We start from the raw sequence: 10,011 nt of genomic DNA, 5'->3' as shown, positions 1-10,011 counted from the left end.
TGATAGTATATATAAGTGACCCTAAAAATTCCACCAGAGAACTCCTAAACCTGATAAACAGCTTTAGTGCAGTAGCTGGATATAAAATTAACTCAAACAAAACAATGGCCTTTCTCTACACAAAGGATAAGCAGGCTGAGAAAGAAATTAGGGAATCAAGAGCCTTCACAATAGTCACAAATAATATAAAATACCTTGGTGTGACACTAACTAAGGGAGTGAAATATCTGTATGATAAGAATTTCAAGTCTCTGAAGAAAGAAATTGAAGATCTCAGAAGATGGAAAAGTCTCATGGTTTGGCAGGGTAAAAATGCTGCAGGGTAAAAAATGCTGGCAGGGTAAAAAAGTCTCATGGTTTGGTATAGTAAAAATGGCTGCCTTTCCAAAAGCAACCTACAGATTCAATGTAATCCCCATCAAAATTCTAAATCAATTGTTCTTATCAATAGAAAAAACAATTCTCAAATTCATTTGAAATGACAGAAAACACTGGATAGTGAGCTTTTATTATTTGGGATACCTTTAATGACTGCTTATATTTTCTTGGGGGTTATAGGAATGCTTAGTTGGTTTATCTGATCCTGATTTAACTCTGGTACTTGGTATTTTGTCTAGAAAATGATCCATTACATCCAGGTTTTCCAGTTTTGTTGAGTATAGGCTTTTGTAGTAGGATTTGATGATTTTTTTTAAATTTCCGCATTGTCTGTTTGAAGGACCCCCGAAGAGAGACCCTCACTCAGGTCTTGGAAATAGTGTCTCAGAGAGACACTGAGACCGATCTTGCTGTAATCACACGAGGAAGTTTATTAACAGCGAGAAGATGGGACAAGAGCTCAAACCAGCATGCTGGGACCTAGACTCATACACCACACAGGGGTAGAGGAGTTCGAACTCGACCCTATTTTTCAGCAGGCTTATAAAGGCAAAAAACACAAACTAGGGGGAGGATCAGGGAGGAAATAGGGGAAGTCTGGGGGCGGATATTTGCTTCAAGGCACCTGGGACATTGAAACATTCTGCGGTTGTTTTTCTCAAAAGTTCCGGGTGATTAGGCCATCTGGCAGGGGGCCGGGGCCCATGTTCTCAGGGCAGTCATTGTTTTATATTTTTACTCTTCATTTCCCCACTCTTGTGAGTAGCTCTAATCTTAGAGCAACCCCTCTTCTTTTTTCAGCAAAGTCTGGTACTGTTGTCGGAGCACCATTACCTGTACAGCATTTACCCTGTCTTTTACAAAAGCCACTAACTTATTAAGAATGCAAGGTCCAAAAGTGAGCAAAAGCAAAAGAATGATTAGGGGACCGGCAAGGGTAGAAACAAGGGTGGTAAACCAAGGAGACTTATTAATCCAATTTTCAAACCAGCTCTGTCTATTTTCTCTTTCACTTCTGCGCTTGTCTAATCGGTCCCTGAGTTTAGACATAGAATCTTTAATTACTCCAGAATGGTCTTCATAGAAGCAACACTCTTCTTTTAGGGCTGCACAAAGTCCTCCTTCTTTGAGGAAAAGGAGGTCTAACCCTNTCCTATTTTGCAGTACTACCTCTGACAGGGAGGTCAAGGATTCTTCTAGTTTAGTTATGGACTGCTCTATGGCCCCCAGATCAGTGTCCATGGAAGTTGGCAATTCATCAAAGTATCAAGGAATTTGAACTAAGGCGGTTGTACCTGTGCCAACCCCAGCTGCCACCCCTAGACCCAGGAGGACCGCTAAAGTCATGGTAATAGGTTCTCGCTTATGGCGGACTCGATTGTCGAATTCATCGACAAAAGAGCTGTCATCATGGTACAGGAACCTAGGGACAAGTTGAACTAGAATACAGTAATCGTTAGAAGTATTAAAAATAGAAGAAGATACACAGGGAGTGAGACCAGTGTTGCAAGCCCACACTGTGTCTAATGGCAGCACTAGGTACTGACCACTGTCGGAAAACTGGATATGTTGGGTCTGATTACAGAGGTGCTGTCTGCCATGTGGCACTTGACCCAAGCAAAGTCTGCTCCCTGAAACAGCTGCCAGAGTCAGTTTTCTGTTTTTCCCCCAAGGGCATTGAGAATGGTCTGCAGTTTTATTATAGGTCCTGACTTGGGTGATTCCCTCATAATAGGGGGGACTAGAGGCATAGCATAGTCAGCAAGACTGAGTAATGTTGGGATTAGTACGGTTGAGGACCAGGAATTCCCCCTGTACCAGGCTAAACAGGTGATTCTCGGTGTCTGGGGGCAAGGGAGTGGTTGGGGCTAGATCAAGGGAAGGAGTGCAAGCATCAGTAGAGCCACCTAAAGTAGGCCCAGGGAGGGTAGGTCTTGGAGGGGGTCTCTGAGGCCTTTTAACTAAGACGGGGTTAGGCCCCACTGACTGGGCTGGAGGACTTCTATCTTCAGCCGAACCTTAAAAGTGAATCCAGGGTCCATCCCTGTCACATAAAATCTTAGGCCCCACTGCCTCCCCTTTATCCAATCTTCTTTTGCCTCTTTTCCTTTCTGAGTAAAAGTGATGTTTAAAGAATCATGGCCCTTATATCGTCTGGACACTACAATAAGATCCCAGCTAGAGGAAGGGTGCCAATAAGTGGCACCAGTGGTTTCACATTCACACTGACTACTGAAGAAGCCCTCTGCTCCCCCTGCACCGGCGAGCCTCTTTTTTACTTTTCCCATCTCTGGGACAGACATAAAAGGGCTCCTGAAGGCACCTTCTTTGTTTAGACTCACTACTACAGCCTGGTATATCTGTAATGCACTGCCCCTGGGAACTTACCCCCTGGTTATATGACCGCTTCTGGTAGATTACCTCACCCTGGGGCACCGTTTCATGTGACTCTTCAGGGATATCCCAAGCGTCTAATCCAGCAATCAAGGCACAGATTTCAGGGAACAGAGGGGGCCACCATGTATAAGGGGGGCTACCTTTGAAGTACTCCATATGGTATCTCTGGCTTGAGAGATGACTTCCCATGTCAGGGTCATGGGAGCATGAGGATTACTACCCAAGGTTGGGGCTGCAGTGAAGGCGCAGCTTAAGAGGATTGTCAGTGGCTGCCACCATCCAGTCACCCTCATCTTGGTTTGGTGCTTTCTTTACATGGGAGGCGTGGATACAGGCAGCAATCCCGTCTACCTTCACTGCCGTGGGGTTAGTCAACAGTACCAGATAAGGTCCTTTCCACCAGGGCTCAAGCATGCCAGTGCGATGTCGTCTGACCAAGACTGAGTCTCTGACCTGGAACATGTGGGACACTGCTGTGGTCCCCGGTGTGTAGGTTTCTTTGATCTGGTTCCAGATCTGTGTTCTGACAACTTCTAAGGCCTTTAAGTGGGTAAACAGAGCAGAGGGTGAGGAAAGGTCAGTGTTGGGATCCAATATCCCACCTAACTCAGTTAAGGGGAGCGGTCCCCCATACAGAATCTCATAGGGGGTGAGGCCGAAACGTCCGGGAGTGTTTCAGACCCTGAGAAGTGCAAAGGGAAGGAGAGTCACCCAGTCCCAATGGCCGGTCTCAATAGCTAATTTAGTAAGGGTCTCTTTTAGGGTTCTATTTATTCTTTCTACCTGTTCTGAGTTCTGGGGCCTGTAAGCACAAAGTAATTTCCAATTAGTCCCCAGTTGTGTGGCCAATTCCTGACTTACCTGGGCAACAAAAGCAGGCCCGTTGTCTGAGCCGATTACCTTGGGAATCCCAAATCAAGGCAGGATCTCTTCAAGAATTTTCTTAGTTACCACCTGAGCTGTTTCTGATTTAGTAGGGAAAGCCTCTAACCATCCTGAAAAGGTGTCTATAAAAACTAGAAGATATTTGTTACCATACTTCCCTGGCTTAATTTCAGTGAAATCTATTTCCCAGTAAGCCTGGTCGGTCACCTCTCAGTCTTTTCCCTGGTTCATTGAAAGGGCGTGCCACATTGGTCAGAGCAGAAGCCTTACAAGTTTTTGCAACTTGCTCAGCGATGGAGTGCAGTTTGATCACATAGTAGTTGGAAGATTGAATCAAGTCACATAACTTCTTTGCTCCCAGATGTGTCAACTGATGGATGCATTCTATATATGCTCTCCCTTCTTTGTAGGGCAATATGATTTTTCCTCCTTTAGTTTTTGCTACACCATGATAGCTGAATTCCCGAGCCAGTCCTCGATCTCCCATGTGTTCAATTATGTCATAGTCTTTGGTGTATATTCAAAACTAACTTCCGGGGTGCTGTGGGGCTCATCAATGGCCTCAACGGCCAGAGTGACTGCCCCCTGGGCCACCTGTTTTGCTGCCCAGTCAGCCATCTGGTTCCCTTTTGCTACCGGGTCACTGCTCTTTTGGTGCCCAGGACAGTGGACAATAGCGACCTTTTTGGGCAGATGTATAGCCTCTAGGAGAGTCAAGATTTCCTCCTTATTTTTAATTTCCTTCCCTGCTGATGTGAGCAGCCCCCTCTGCCTGTAGATGGCCCCATGTATGTGGGCTGTGGCAAAGGCATATCAGCTATCAGTGTAGATATTGATGGCCTTACCTTCTGCCAGTTCAAGTGCTTGGGTCAACACCTAGAGTTCTGCTTTCTGTGCTGAAGTTCCTTCTGGTAAATTGCTGGCCCAAATTACCTGCTTTCTGTCCACCACCACTGCTCCTGCTCTTTTTTTTTTTCCTTTTACCACAAAGCTGCTACCGTCCATGTACCAGTTAGGTACACCTGGCCAAGGTTGATCAGTCAGGTCCTTTCTGGTTCCAGTCCCTTCGGCCAGGATGTCAGTGCATCATCGGTGCACTGGGGTGGAGTCATTTGCCTTGGGGAGCAGGGTGGCAGGGTTGAGGATAGCAGGTGGACCAAAAGTTATCTGGTCATTTAACAACAAGCTGTGGTAGTGTGTCATCCGGGCGTTTGTCATCCAGCGGTCAGGGGGCTGCCGCACAAAACTTTTCAAAGCATGGGGAGCAATTACAGTCACATGTTGACCCAGAGTAAGCTTGTCAGCGTCTTTGACAAGTAGGGCTACTGCAGCAATGGCTTTCAGGCAAGAGGGCCAACCACTGGCGACCGGGTCTAGCTTTTTGGACAGGTAGGCCACCAGCCGCTTCCAGGGCCTCAGAGTCTGAGTCAGGACTCTGTGGGCTACTCTAGCCCGCTCATCAATGTATAGGGTGAAAGGCTTAGTCAAATCTGGCAAGGCCAAAGCAGGGGCTGCAAGCAGAGCAGCCTTTATGCCGTCAAAGGCTTTTTGGTGTTCCTCTGTCCAGGTGAACGGGACTTTTTTTTTAGTGAGTGGGTACAGAGGGGCTGCCAGTGTTGCAAACCCCAGTATTCAGAGTGTGCAAAAGCCCACCATCCCCATAAACTCACATACTTGTCGCGGAGTGGTGGGGGTTGGGATCTGCATCTCAGTCTTCTTTTGAGCTTTACTGAGCCACTGCTTTCCTTTTTGGAGGGTGTATCCTAGGTAGGTCACCTGGGTGTGGCATAGCTGAGATTTCTTAGGGGATACCCGGTACCCCAACTGATCCAGTTCATTTAGGAGTTTCTTGGTCCCGTAGAGGCATAGTTCCTGGGTTGAGGCTGCAAGCAGTAAGTCATCTACATACTGCAAGAGAGAAATCTGAGGGTTCTGTGCCCTGAAGGGCGCAAGGTCGCGAAGTCGCAAGGTCACAGTGGAGCACTTCATCAAAAAGGGTACGGGAATTTTTGAACCCTTGTGGCAACTGTGTCCAGGTCAGCTGGCCCGTATGCCCTCCCTCTGGGTCTCTCCACTCAAAGGCGAATAGTGGCTGGCTGTTGGGGTGTAATTGAAGGCAGAAAAAGGGCATCTTTCAAGTCTAGAACAGTGTACCAAGTCTGCTCTGGCGGGAAGGAGCTTAATAGGTTGTAAGGATTGGGAACTGTAGGGTGAATGTCTTGTACCCTTTTATTAACTTCTCTCAAGTCTTGCACAGGTTGATAGTCATTAGTCCCGGGCTTGCGCACAGTCAGGAGAGGGGTATTCCAAGGGGATTGGCAAGGCACTAAAATCCCCTGTTGTAACAGTCTCTGGATATGCGGCTGGATGCCTTCTTTAGCCTCCCTACTCATAGGATACTGTTTGACCGAGACGGGGGAGGCATTGGCCTTTAGCTCCACCAAAACCGGTGGCACCTGTTTGGCTAATCCTATTCCTGCCTGTTCAGCCCAAACTCCAGAGAAAGCAGACATCCATTCAGATGCTGGTAACTGCTTGGGATTCTGCTCATGGAGGCAGTACTCCTCTTCTAGGTGCAAAACCAAGCAAGCTACTGGGGCGCCCTCCTAGGTGACCTGGGTCCCTTGGCAGTGAATTGAACTTGAGCTTTTAATTTGGTTAGTAGATCCCTTCTGAGTAGGGGGGTTGGGCACTCAGGAATAACAAGGAAGGAGTGAGTTACTTGTCCTTTTCCAACCTCTAGAGTGCACTTGGTAGTCCAAGAGTAAAATTTGTGACCAGTGGCTCCTATTACCATTGTTTTCTTTTTTCCTCATTGTCCTAATGGTTTGGTCAAGACTGAATGTTCTGCTCCCGTGTCTACTAAAAAATTAACAGGAATCCCCTCCACTGAGAGCGTCACCCTAGGCCCGGGGAGGGGGACCGAGCCCCGACTCCCCTAATCTTCAAGTGCCAGCACTTTAGGTCCTCTCTGTCTCTTTTTGGGGCATTCTCTGGCCCAATGTCCCTTCTCTTTACAGTAAGCACATTGATCTTTTTCAAGTTGAAGTCTCTGTCCTCCTGGAGGTCTTCTTGCCCTGTTGCCCAGGTACCCTGACTGTCCTTTCTCTGACTTTTCTTCACCTACTACTGCGGCCAAAATCTTAGTCAAGTTTCTTTCCTGGTGGCGATCACGCCGATTCTTTCTCTCTTGTGATACACTTTCTCAGCTTCCTTTACTAAGTCCTGTAAAGTATAATCTTGGAGACCCTCCAATCTCTGTAACTTTTTCTTGATATCAGAGGCAGACTGACCATTGAAAGCCATAGCTACAGCCGCTTGCTGTCCCTCCAAGGAGGGATCAAATGGGGTATATCTCCTATAAGCCTCCATCAGCCGTTCTAAGAAAATGGAGGGCGGCTCCACTGGACCCTGAAGAACCTCTCTTACCTTGGCCAAATTGGTGGATCACCGTGCGACCCCCTTGATACCTGCCATTAGAGTCCGGCGGTAGACCGTGAGATGCTCCCTTCCTTCTGCAGTGTTGAAATCCCAGTCAGGGCGGGCCAAGGGAAAAGCCATGTCTACAAGTATGGGGAGATTAGTGGGGGTCCCGTCTGGTCCCAGGACATTCTTTCTGGCCTCCAACAGGATCCTCTCTCTTTCTTCTGTGGCGAAGAGGATCTGTAAGAGCTGCTGGAAATCATCCCAGGTGGGCTGATGAGAAAACATAAGGGACTCTAGGAGCCCGGTCAGGCCTGTAGGATTCTCTGAAAAGGAAGGATGGTTAGTCTTCCAGTTGTAGAGATCGGCTGAGGAGAAAGGCCAATACTGCAAGGGAACAAGCTCATTTTGACCCGAAGGGGGGCCCCCCGACATAGGCACTGAGTGGCAGGACAACGGTAGAGTCGGGCCGAGGGCCCACTCCATCGGGACTATGGCCCCTGCGGCTCAGTGTCCCCGATGCGGGCCTGGAGGGCCGCCCCCCTCAGTGGTAGGGATGGGTTTTGCCGGCGTGGGAACCTGAGGAGAGAGAGGCTGAGGAACAGGTAAAGGGTAAGGGGGTGGCTGTGGCTCCTTCCACGGATAATCATCGATCTCGGGATAGATCCGTGTGGGAGCTGAGGGACAGGTCGGCTGCTGATTTGGTTTCAGTTTTGACGTAGCGACAGCGACCTTCACCGAAGGAGTCCTGGATATCCAGGGTCTCACTCAGGGTGGAGGATTCTGGATCAGATCCTGCCAAACAACGATGTAGGGGACCTGGTCCAGATGGCCCCCTGGTTTCTGAAAAATAAGACGCTTTACAGAGTATATAATAGGTAAATGAAAGGATCTGTCTTGCGGCCAGCCGACGCCAAATGTCAGCCATTCAGATGAACAAAAAGTTCGCCACGGTCCCTTTTTTACTTCAACAGACAAACTATGAGCCTTACTCTTAAAGTCCGTCCAATGATTTAAAGTCAGAGTCAAAGGAGTTGTCGCAGTCTGTCCCATTTCTATAACACTTACAATGAAGACAATCACAAAGACAATCACAGAAAGAGACAAAATGAGCCAATGAGCCGCCTACTCCGAGTTGACCAGAAATACCGAAAAGAGTCAGCTGGCCTAGAAGCAAGTCGCTGACACAGATTGTCAAGGAGAAGACTTATCTCCTGACTATTCCCGAGGGGGTCCACCAGGTGTCCCTGGTCCTCTCCCTGTCCTGGGATGTCTCCCAGGGCGAACGGACGGTGGACACCAGATACGACTATCCGGGTGATTAGGCCATCTGGCAGGGGCCAGGGCTCATGTTCTCAGAGCAGTCAGTATTTTTCCACTCTTCATGTTGTTCTATCTCCCTTTTCATTTCATTTTGTAAATTTGGCTATCGGCTCTGTACCCTCTGGTTAGTCTGTCTAAGGGTTTTATCTATCTTGCTGATTTTTCTCAAAGAACCAGCTGCTGGTTTTGTTGATTCTTTGTATAGTTCTTTTTGTTTCTACTCGGTTGATTTCAGCCCTGAGTTTGATTATTTCCTGTAGTCTACTCTTGTTGTGTGTATTTGCTTCTTTTTGTTCTAGACCTTTTCGGTGTGCTGTCAAGCTGCTAGTGTATGCTCTCTCCAGTTTCTGTTTGGAGGCACTCAGAGCTTTCAGTGTCCCATAAATTTGGGTATGTGTGCCTTCATTTTCATTAAATGCCAACAGTCTTTAATTTTTTTCTTTATATCTTCCCTGACCAAATTATCATTGTGCAGAGAGTTGTTGAGTTTCCATGTGTATGTGGGATTTCTGTTTTGTTGTTGTTGTTGTTATTTAAGACCATCCTTAGTCCATGGCGATCTTATTGGATGCATGGGATTATTTATATCAGCTTATATCTGTTGAGGCCTGTTTTGTGATCAGTTATATGGCCATTTTTAGAGAAGGTACTACATGGTGCTGAGAAGGAATGTATATTCTTTTGTTTTAAGATAAAATGTTCTATTGATATCTATTAAATCCATCTGGTTCATACCTTCTATTAGTTTCACTGTGTATCTGTTTAGTTTCTTTTTCAGTGGTTTGTCCGTTGATGAGAGTAGGGTGTTGACATCTCACACTATTATTGTTTGAGGTGTGCTATGTATTTTGAGTTTTAATAAAGTTTCTTGTATGAATGTGGGGGTTCTTGCATTTGAAGCATAGATATACAGAATTGAGAGTTTATCTTGGTAGATTTTTTTTCTTTGATGAGTATAAAGTGTCTTTTCTCATCTTTTTTGATAACTTTCTGTTTAAAGTCAATTGTATTCTATATTGGAATGGCTGTTCCAGCTTGTTTCTTGGGACCATTTGATTGGAAAATTGTTTTCCAGCCTTTTACTTCGAGGTAGTGTCTTTCTTTCTCACAGAGGTGCATTTCCTGTATTCAGGAAAATGCTGGGTTCTGCTAACCCATCTAGTCTGTTAGTCTGTGTCTTTTTATTGGAGGAACTGAGTCCATTGATGTTAAGAGATATTAACAAAAAGTGATTGGTGCTTCCTGTTATTTTTGTTGTTAGAGTTGTAATCATATTTGTGTGGCTATCTTCTTTTGTGTTAGTTGAAAGAATATTAGTTTCTCCTTTTCTACGGTGTAGTTTTCTTCCTTGTGTTGGAGTTTTCCATCTGTTTTCTTTGTAGGGATGGATTTGTGAAAATATATTTTGTAAATGTAAGTTTTACCATTAAATATCTTGGTTTCTCCATCTATGATAATTGAGACTTTTGCTGGGTATAGTAGCCTGGGCTGGCATTTGTGTTCTCTTAGGGTCTGAATGACATCTGCCTAGGATCTTCTGGGTTTTAGTTTCTCTGTCCACCAGTTTGGTGTAATTCTGGTAGGTCTGCCTTTAAATGTTACTTG

General features: G+C 46.2%; 1 pseudogene; it reads right to left on the bottom strand.

Annotated features, from left to right (window-relative positions):
- Positions 1–2,991: 2,991 nt before the first annotated feature.
- On the bottom strand, positions 2,992–8,136 carry LOC110291048 (annotated as a pseudogene).
- Between the last annotated feature and the right edge of the window lie 1,875 nt (positions 8,137–10,011).

This window comes from Mus caroli, chromosome 3, assembly GCF_900094665.2.
Source record: "Mus caroli chromosome 3, CAROLI_EIJ_v1.1, whole genome shotgun sequence".
Lineage (NCBI taxonomy): Eukaryota > Metazoa > Chordata > Mammalia > Rodentia > Muridae > Mus > Mus caroli.
This window is presented reverse-complemented; position numbering and strand designations above follow the sequence as displayed.